Below are 10,767 nucleotides of genomic sequence, written 5' to 3'. Positions count from 1 at the left end.
TGAGCCTGCTCAACCCTGGCCTTTCCCCACAGTATCTGTGCATAGCAGGAGCGAGGCACAAGATCCAGGGTGGGGCAGGAGTATCACCTGCAAGCCCATCAGCTCCAGACCCCTGTTCATGGCCAGGTCTCTTCTGCCTCTGCATTCCTCAATGGATGTGGAGTTCACACATGTGGGATGGTGAGGGCAGAGAAAGAACCCAGGGTAGGGGCGGAGGGTGGGGGCAGAAGGTCCCCTCTCTGGCTCAGGCTGACACTCCCCAGCTGGTTAAACTGGGACAGGGCCCTTTCCTCTGTCTACACGGTTTCCCCATCAGAAAATGAGAAGCTTGGCCTGGATGATCCCTGGCTCCTACAGGCATTGGTCTCCTTTCCAGAGGGAGGGTACCCTTGGCACAGGTCTCTGTTTTTTCTCAACTTTGGGTCATTGGGGGAGACCCCTCAAGCCATCTCAAACTCTCCCCAGCTGAGTGGGGAGGCGCCCCCAAAACGCACCCTGAGCAATTCCACTGGTCCTACCACTGTCAGACGGAGTGGACTCCCTGGGCAGAGAGGTGGCACAAAGAGTGGGGGCTGTACTGAAGAGGCACCAGGGCACAGGAGGGTGTTGAGTCTGCCCCGAGGCCCTCTTTGTGGCCCTCCTCACTCCTGGGCAGCTGGCTGCTGCTGGAGAGACTCATTACCTCCCTGCTGACCTGTGGCCCCAGGCAGCTAAGCTCTGAACTGCATGCAATTCAGCAGGCCCTTTGGGGCAGCAGTGACCCAGTCCTGGCCTGGCCAGGGGAGATGAGAGTCAAATGCCATGGCCACCCAGTCTTTTCTGTTGTCGTGGTGAGTCCTGGCTGGGCCTCAAATCCAGGGCCATGGCAACCTCTATTAAGAAGAGCCTTGGGAAGGCAGGGCTGAGCCAGGAGTTGGATTGGGCACAGCGACCTAGCCTTTGAAGAAACCGAGGATCAGTCTCCTTCCCGGGCTCTGGTGGCAGAAGGAGACTCCCAGACTGGAGACCCTTTATGTTGTTTGCAGTTGAGTGACTGAGGGCTTGGGAAGAAATCCTATTTAAAACTGGGAACCTTGGTACCCAGGGCTTTAGCCTGACAGACACTAGAGGCATTAGGGAGGTGGCAAAAAGAGACCAGGGCGAGGGGTTCTTCCCCAGATGTGGAAGGGTCTCATGCCCTGAAAGGCCCTGAAACAAACTGCATCGGGTGGCAGCTCCCCTGATTTGGCAGCTCATCTCTGGCTTGCTGGGCTGCCGGCTCTGACCTGGGCGACCAACCACAGTCCCACCCCCAACCTGCAGACTGTCAGGCACTCCCGGCTGCTGTTCCACTTGAGATCTGTAAACTTGGTTCCCTTTTCAGGAACTCTCCCTGTCACCTCCCCCAGAGGGCTTCCTTGTTCTCACCAAGAAGAATTCCTTAGGTGAGTACAGCCAGAGGAAGGATAGAAAAGGGGGACGTTCCAAGCTGGGGCAGCAATTCATGACGCCAGAATGTAACCTGCAGCTCAGCACAACCAGTGCTGAAAAAGATGGAAAGTTAGCCTCCACTCTACATCTGCCCTCAGCCTCTGTGTGACCTTGAGAAGTCCGTATCTTTGAATCTCTGGACTTGGCTTTGGGAACACAAGACAAAAATTCCAGGTGTTGGCTTCAAAGTCAAGGGGCTCAGGGAAGAGCAGTGTGGGGAGCTGTTGTTAATTCCCCTGTTCCCTCCTGCCCACAAGAAGGCTGGGCAGAGGGGAAGCTTATGGGCACATGCACACACACACCACAGACACATGCTGGCTTCCTCCTAGTAGTTAAAACAGAGGCACTCGCCAAGTGATGATGGCAGACAAAAAGACACACCTGACAAAGCACAGGAGATGAGGCTGGTTTGGCTCACAGCCAGGAGCATACTGAATTCTCTTGTGCTCTTTGTTTTCTGAAAGGCCTATCAGTCAGTAAGAGTCATGCGAAACCTAGCCTGCACAGCGTCCTCTGCTCTGAGGTTACACATCCATGGATCATATGCTCTCCAGAAAGCTAATAAAATCATCAGGGAGTGGCCTCAGCCCTCAAGTGCCTGTCCAGAGCAGGAGCGGGATGTGCCCAGCTAGGACAATTCCCAACCTGGGTCGGGGAGCAGGGCAGGAAAATGACCTCACAGCTCCCTGATTCTGACTACCCCTTCCTGTCTTTCTGCCCACTGTCTGCCAGCTACAGTTGTTACGTATGACAGTTTCCCCCAACTCCCAGTCTGAGCCCATTCCCTGTACATAGTACCTGCTGGATAAGTGTTTGTTGAATGAGCACATGACTGGATAAACAGATGAATGAATGAATGATGCATGATTACCCACATCTGGACCCACTGCCTCTTGCTCCTCAAGGGGAAAGGAGGGTTTTTGTGCTACATTCTGGGAAGATTGGCTGGGGTGGTGGGGTGCATGCTCATTTGAGGTTGGGCCCTGGGGGCCAGTCCAGTGACAGCTAGCGTTTCTCCCTTGGCATCATAGTTAAGATGATAGGCATGTACCAGCTGGCTCAGATCTGAGCTCTGTCTTGGCCAGTTATGGACTATGGTACCATGGGTAAGTGCTGCCCTAAGACTCAGTTTCCCCAAAAGGAGAAACAGTTTCAAATGGAGGTTCCTTGTTGCTGACCAGCCCTCGATAACCAGTGGTCATTGCAATGACTGTCTCCAAGGCTCTTTCGCTGCTAACACTAAGTATTCTCCCTTTCCCTGGACCCCTCCAGGCAACCCAGCCCTTTACCTAATGTTTTCATGTTTCAAAAGTTCTGTCCAGGACATTCTTCTCAGGATACTCACGGGGCAGGGCCAAGAGGTAGAGGGCCCCTGAGTGGTCAGGTCCCAGGAAGAGGCTGGTGCACCATAGGACCCAGCCCCAGATACTCCTTAGCACCATCTGAGCCATGGCGTGGACTTAGCCTGGTTCACCCTCAAAGGTGTCACATGTCCTGGGCCATCTGCCAGCTCAGCAGTGGGCTCCCCGGTTCCCTGGAGACCAGTGCAGGGTGGTCTGTGGCTACTGTGCTGGGACCAGGGAGAGTTTGTGAAAAAGCTGTCTTGACTATAGGGTTCCCCTTTGTATGCATTCTGTGTGTGTGTGTGTATGTGTGTGAGTGTGTATGTATATGTGGATGTGGGCATGGTGTACTAGCACACATGAGTTACTAGTGATGTTGGAACTTGGGAAGAGTTGAGCAGAACAGGAAGCAGAAGGGAACTGAGCAGAGGGTGAAAGAGGGTGACCCCAGCATCTGGAGACCTGAGTAATGGTCTGGCTACAGCCTGCCTCCCTGCAGGCCCCTCTCTGTACCTTGAATCCCTCAGCTGAGATCAGAGGACATTGTGTGTCCCTCTGATAGTTTTTAGGGGCTGACATGGACACAGCTAGAGCAGGGAGTGAGCATGGTGTGGCAAGTCCACACCGTGGCTCACATGGTGCTAAGCAGTATCTGTGGCTGGGTCCTGTGGTTGTGCCAGCTTCTTGCTGGGATCCGGCCAGTCTGAGGGTAGACTCAGGGGCCCTCTGCCTCTTGGCCCTCCCTGAACATTGTCCTGAAGGGCAGAGCCACTATGGAGGAGAATCTGAGCTGTGTTGTGCAGCACGGAAGCCAACAGCACCCATCTCATCCCATCCTGTTGTACTAGGAGGAGGCAGATAACCAGATTCCCTGTGCAGACACCTGGGAACAGATGGGAGGGGGTGGTGAAGACTACCAGTAGTAGGAAGGCAGCAGGGAATGTCCCTTCAGGAAGCAGGGCTACATCTCAGGGACCAGGCAGAGTGTGTGTGGGGGTTGGGGGGAGGTAGGCTCTTGTGCCTCCCAAACTGCCCACTCCAGGGAGTGTAGATGCTGATATTCTAGGCCACCCAGTGGGACCTGTCCACCCACCTTGGAGCCTTACAATGAGCTGCATCACCAAACGAGGCAGAAGTGCTCATCATCCTAAGGTCCCTGGACAAACTCCTTCTGTTACCACTCCTAAAATTGGAGGCAATCCCCGACAGTTCGGGAAGACTCAATCTTTTCTAGATCTGATATCTCTCCTCTTCTCAAAACCATGCAGTAAAAAGAACGTGCAGTAGAGGAGATGCTGGAAGACACACTTGGAGTTTAAGCTTGGCTCTGTCACTAACCAGCTGGGAAGCACTGGGCAAGTCCCTTAGTGTCTGCGAGCCTCAGTTTCCCCATCTTGAATGGTAATTAAAAAGACTGAATGAGATCATGTGTGTAAACAAAATATGTAAGCCATAAAATGCTACAAAAATGCAAAATGGGCTTTAATTGAGGGATTAAGCAACATCAACCAAGGTTTTCACTGTGTTGGGTGACTGCATGCAGTCTCAGTCATTCATTCAGCAAAATATCTATTGAATATTTGAATATCAAGCATGTGCCAGGTGCTGCATTAGGTGTTTCGACAAGCTTAAGTGGAAATTGTTTATGAAACTGTAGAATATAAACTCATAGATCATCTAGTCTAGTGTTTCCCAAATGATAATCCTAAAACCCATACTAAGCTACTTACATCCAGATAACCTGGGAAATGTGTAGTATGTAGATTCCTGATTCTGTAGCCTGACTCTATGTCCTTCTGTGTCTCCCTACCCCTGTGTGCATGGGTGCACCATTGTGGTTGGGCTGGGGAGCCCCTGATCTAGTTTAGGCCCTCACTGAACAGTGGAATCTGAGCCCCTGAGAGTCAGGACTCTCCCAGAGGACAGCATGTTACATGCTAGGGTTTTGGGAGCACCTGCACTTTTCCCACTTTTCCAGAGGAGCAAGGACAGCTGGTCTCAGGTTTCCTCTCCAAGGATTGGCCTCTGAGGCTGTGTCTCAGCAGAGTACCCACAACATGGACGCAGAAGCCTTGAGGTGGTTTGTCACTTAGTGGCTGTATAACCTTTAGCAAATCACTTTTTTCTTATAGCTTCAATTTTCTGATTTCTAAACTGAGGATATTGATGCTGGTTTTACTGGGGTTTTCATATGAGCATACTTTGAAAGCTACACAGCTCCGCTTTCTAACTCTAGATAGAGCCAGACCCAAGTGTGATTTTTCTAAGGCGAAATCCCACAACCTGAGCTTTTTTTCACTTCCCCCTAGTCCCACTGGATCCAATGAGAAGGGTAATTCTCTCAAATGAGTAGTTTCCACCTTTACTCCCAAGGTTTCCAGTGCTAGTCTCTGGTCGACACCTGCTGGCCATAGCAGGTACTGCACCCTCCTTCAGCCAATTCCACAGAGAAAACTTGTCCAACTCCTTAGACTTTCACAGCCACACTGCCAGGCACCTGTTATGCTCCCATGTTACTGAGGAAGGAAGTGAGACATGACCTTTTCAGTTCATGAGAGGAACAGTGAGTCTCTGACTCCAGGTGTTTCTGCTCCATCTCCTTCATACCTCTTGCTCTTAGACTTGGTGGAGTGGGAAGTCTTGCCTCCTAGGCAGAGGAGAGCATCCTAAATCAGCCTGAACCAGGACTGGGTCCAGGTTGGTAAAGAAAGACTCGTTATCCTTGTGGCAATAACCCCACCATGCAGAAGATTACCACATCTAGTTTTTTCCCATCTCCAGAGGAGCTAGACTGACAGCAGGGGCTTCAGCTACAGCAAGACACATGGAGGAGGCTCAGAGAGGCCCTTTGAGCAGGCTGTGAGATAAGAACTTCTGGAAGTGAGCTGATTGCATCTACATCCTAAGAGCACGGTTTGGCCATTTCAGGCAGTGCCAAGACTGAAGTCCAGCATATGTAGAGGGAATGTTACATTGGTTTAAGCTAATATCTCAGTAGGAATGACATAAAGTGTATTGACCAAGAAGGAGGTTTCAGCCTTATATTTTAGAGATGCAAACAAAAAGATCTACAGATGAAATTATATAATGCATGAGGTTTGTTTCTACAAAAAGCCCCTTGGTGACAGGAAGTGGAAGGAGAATGGGAATAGAGATTAACAAGATTGGCCATAAGTCAATAATTGTTTTACTTAGAAGATGGGCACATGGCAGTTCTTTATACTATTTTCTCTACTATTTGTGCGTATGAGGTTGTTCAATATCAAACAATCTTAAAAAATGTGACAGTAGAAACACTATCAACACTACCAGTGGCAATAAAAAGAAGGAAGATTCTGAAGTGACAGCGCCTAGCTCAAAGCCTGAGCATCTGATGTCTACTAGATAAGTGAGTTGGACAAGTTATCTAATTTTTCTACACCTCAGTTTCATTCTCTGTAAAGTGGCAATAATAATTATACTGGTCTTATAGCATTTTTTGAGAGGTAACATTTTCTGCATCTAAAATACTCAACATAGTTCTGGGCCCATAGCAAGTACTCAGTTATAATCGCTACTATTAGGAGTTCATCATTCCATTTTAATTTGCCAAAAATAAAAATAAAACGGCACTATTTTGGCTGATTCAGAATTTGGTTTAGCTGCAAGGTTCTAACAGCTAAGTTCTGGAAGACACAGCCCCGAGTAGCCTCTGCTTGGGCCCATCGATATCTCAGATAGGTAGATGCACACCACAGAGCCAGACTGTTCCAAAACCCATCAGGAAGCCCCTTCTCCTGCAGCCTGCTGTGTCCTTCTCCCCTCTGCTCTGCTTATGCAGGGTCTGCAAGCCCACTCACATCCTGCTTTGGTTTTCTCTGACCACCTCTTTCTCTGAGCTTAAGCAGCTCTCTTCACTGACTCGTGGAATCTCAGCCGTAAGTGAGATTTTAAAAGTCATCTAACCATACTTGCCATTGTTGCTTCACTTGATAGATACTTACAGAGGGCCTATAATGAGCCTGGTTGCTAAGAACAGAGTGATGAACAGGGCATAACCCACCAGGGGTCAGCGACAGAGGACAACATCACCTGGGCCACACATGCCACAGGTTAGTTTGCAAGCCTGGGGTCAGGAGCCCTGAGCGTAAACTGTGCTGCTGACTCCAGGCCCTGTGGTCTGGATGTCATTTCCTCAGTCACTGTTCTCTCCTCTGTGACAAGATGCGTGTGGTGTATTCACTCTAGGCCATTCTGCTCTGACCTCTCAACTCAGCGTAGTTCCTTTGCTGTTCCCTGCATGTCTCTTTCCCCCCTGAGCCAGGCCTCCAGAGCAGGGACTCTGGGGTAGGGCTTCTGGAAATGCTGGCTTCTCCTTACCAGGGGGTGGGGGAGGAGCTAGGCACAAACCTGCTAAAAGATGGTAAAACTGACAACATGTGGTTTCTCTGAGTTGAGTGTGGGTGATGGCCAGTGAAAGGACAAGTTTTTTTTTAATTTAATTTATTTATCTTTAGAAGGGAAGGTAAGGAGAGAAGGAGAGAAATATCAATGTATGGTTGCTTCTGGTGCATCCCCTGCTGGGAACTGGCCCCTGCTGGGAACTGGCTTGCAACCCAGGCGTGTACCCTGATGGGGAATCGAACCGCGATCTTTTGGTTCGCAGGCCTGTGCTCAATCCACTGAGCTACACCAGCCACGGCAAAAGGATGAGTTTTTAGACCAGGAAAAGTCAGACACAGATACTCAGGTACTTCACTGTGTCTGTCATGTGGAGGTTTGAGATGCCCATTAGCATTTACAGGCTCTGGTAAGTGAAAGAAACCTACTTATCTTTGGTTATTTCAGTATTTTTCAAACCTATTTGACCATGAATTAGTTCTTGCCTATAACTATTTCCTTCTCAGGAAACATTTGGGAAATGCAATATTAGATCTTTTTGCATTTTCAGCTGAGTTCATTTAAAATAAAGTCAAGTGTGGCGAAGACACTGAGTTTTCAGTGCCTTTGTGGCCTAAAATTAGGACTTCCTATCCCTCATACCTGAGACCTCAGCTGAAGTCTGCCACCTTCACTGGGGCCAAGCTAGGACCTCAGAAGTTGTACGTTATCCCCAAAGTAAATAACTGCTGCCATTGGACCCAGGCAGTTTACCTCCCAGCCTTCAATAATTGAGGTGACATGTGTAACCACACTCTCTTCCCTAGTAACCCACCTCGGGACTGCAGGGCTTGGGAGGCCTGTTCAGCATCAGCCACAGGAAAGAGGCCCAGCTTTGTTGGCATGTGAGCCCCTGAAACCTGATAGAGTAAGAGGTTAGATACTTCTCAAGGCAGAGCTAGTTCCTGTCCTTGCGGCTTCTCAGCCCTCATCTGGAGTGTTGGGTCCATTCTGTTTCTAAGAGAGCTGATGCTAAAGTTGAATTTGTGCAAAAAGGGAAACCAGCAGAGTGAAGGGTCCGGAAATTATGTCAGAAAGGTGTTGGAGGAAGCAGGATATTCAGCCTGGCAAATGGAAGGTTTGAGGGCCTGTGATGACCATTTCAAACAGAAAAAACAGTACAGTCATCTGGCAGAGATGGGCACACCATCTGAACTCCACACAGCTAGGGCAGACCGGGTTCAGACAAAATTGGGCAGGCTCAGGGTGCTATGGCCATAGACCACACTGAGTTCAACAGAGAAAAGGGTATGTGCATGACCATAGAAAGTAAAATTGGTGTAAAGTTCTGAGTGTCTTCCTCGTCTCTGGAAGCATTTAACCAGAGGCTGTGTCAGCACGTGCCTGGTGGTATAGATAGAGCCCATGGGTAACAGATGAGATGGTGAGGTGAGCTCTAAGGTGCCACTGGCCCACTGGCCAAGTTGGGCTGGTAATCCCTGCTGTCCCCACACTTCATTTACCTTCACTGTACCAAACAGCATTCTACCCCCCCCCTTCATAGCCCCCTGGCTCTGTGACTTTGACTTCCAGCAGGGGGACTTTCCCTGCTCAGAGTGGCTGGAGAGGCTTCCTGGTCCCCTGGGCTTTAAAGGGCATCTTAGTCTTTCATGCTGGTGGCCCCCATCACAGTGACAGGAGGGACATTGTCCCACAGAGAGAATGTAGAGGGTATTAGGGCAGCACTAACCTGTCTTCCATCCTTGAGTTCCTCTGGCGTGTGGACTGACAGGTCAGGCCCAGGTGCAATGTCCAGATTTTCTAGGAGGAGGACTTCCAACATCCATGTCAAGGCCATCACCATAGGCCTGGCCTTGACTTCCCCTTCATTCTGTGGGACTCTCTTCAGGGAGCTGTGCATTTTTAAGTGCCTTCTGTGTGTAGAGTACTGTACAAATATTTAGGTTACACATTGACTTACATCTTTGAGGGCAAGGGGCTGGGTGGGGAGAGTCCCAGAACCAAACCCAGAAAACCTGTCTCTGGGCCCAGCTCGGCCTTCATGTGGGGCCCGAGGCAAGTTTCTGGGATGAACTCAGCTTTTGTGGGACTTGAAGTTTAGACCATTTGGAGGACTTTTTTTTAAAGAAAAACAGTACAAAATTATAAATGTCAAATTAGGTACAAACATGATTATTGAGAACAATAAAAAAAGTTATAACAAATCATAAATTTTGAAAAAGCTCACAAATACCATAAAACATCACAAACTTTGGACGAATAACAATATTTGTGTTAACAAACTGATGAAACACCTCTATAACTTTTTTATATTACTTTTGCACACAATTTTATACAAACTAGCTTCTGGCTGCTTATATTTTGAACTTGAATTTTCCTCCACTACACACACCTCTGTGCAGGTACCTCAGGACATAATCATATTGTGATACAACTTCTGGTCCTGAAACATATGCAGCAAAGCCAAGAAAGCTGGCCCAGTGGATGGTAGTGTTCACACGTAGCCATTCCCCAGCTGGGTTGGCTGCACAGTAGTGTCTGTGAACCCATAGTAAGTCCATCTCGCCAATCTCAGGTGGGATACAGTCACCACTGACTTTGGAGGATCCTGAGTCAGGTCCCCAAATGCACATCAGACCCAAGAGAGTGGAAAAGAGGAGAGACATAATGGATTGTAGTGAATCTACAGTTTTCTACCAAATTACCACTAATAATTGAGCATGTGAATGTATAACTGGGGCCCTACAGGTTCCTGAAGTTGAAGCTGAAGCTGTACTAACTTTGTGGTGGATCTGCCTCTGGGTGTGTCACAAACCTCTTTCAGCTTCAGTTTCTTCATCTGTATAATAAGCAAAACAAATGCTGGCCCAAACAATCTATTTTTGGTGAGGATCAGAAATGAAAGAAAACATGAAGCCTTTGGATCCTGGTGGCCTTGTGCAGTGATGATGACAATGATGAAGATGATGGTGATGCCAACTGAGCAGGTATCTACCAAGACTTGGGCTTTAGAGTCACTTACTCCTGCAGGCTCCTATGCCCTGCCAAGTATTTACCCTTCCTGGCCAGAAACTCTAATATGAGAATGGCAAAGCTTACAGCTTTGGTTCTGGTTAAAGGACAAGCCTCTATGGGAGGCATGACCCACAAAGTCTTGATCAGGTATTTGTAGCCCTCTAAGAATGAGCTCATCCAGTCATTAAATCAACATTTACTGAGTGCCCTGGGTACAAAGATGACCAGGCTCAGCTCTGCATGTAGAAATCAAAAGAGGTAGGATTTGAATCAGACGTGTGTGTAAATAGCCACAGTGTGGGACAAAAGGATGGGAGCCCAGGCCAAGCTGATGTGTAGGGCAGGCAGATCCCAGAGGAGGGCTTCAGGGCTGGTCTGGGAAGGCTCTGGGTGCCTGCCCAGCCCTGCTGCATGGGAAAGCTTATACGGGAGGAGAAGGGGCACTGGGCACTAGAGAAAAAAAGTGAAAAACTGCAGGAAGTTTTCCAGATGGAAGATACTTAGACAGTTTGATAAGCACATTTGTGTCTCATGGATCAGAAGGACTACAGGAGAACTT

This window comes from Artibeus jamaicensis, unplaced genomic scaffold (assembly GCF_021234435.1).
Source record: "Artibeus jamaicensis isolate MK-2021 breed Jamaican fruit bat unplaced genomic scaffold, CSHL_Jam_final contig_196, whole genome shotgun sequence".
NCBI classification, from domain to species: domain Eukaryota; kingdom Metazoa; phylum Chordata; class Mammalia; order Chiroptera; family Phyllostomidae; genus Artibeus; species Artibeus jamaicensis.
Note: the sequence above shows the minus strand (reverse complement) of the source record.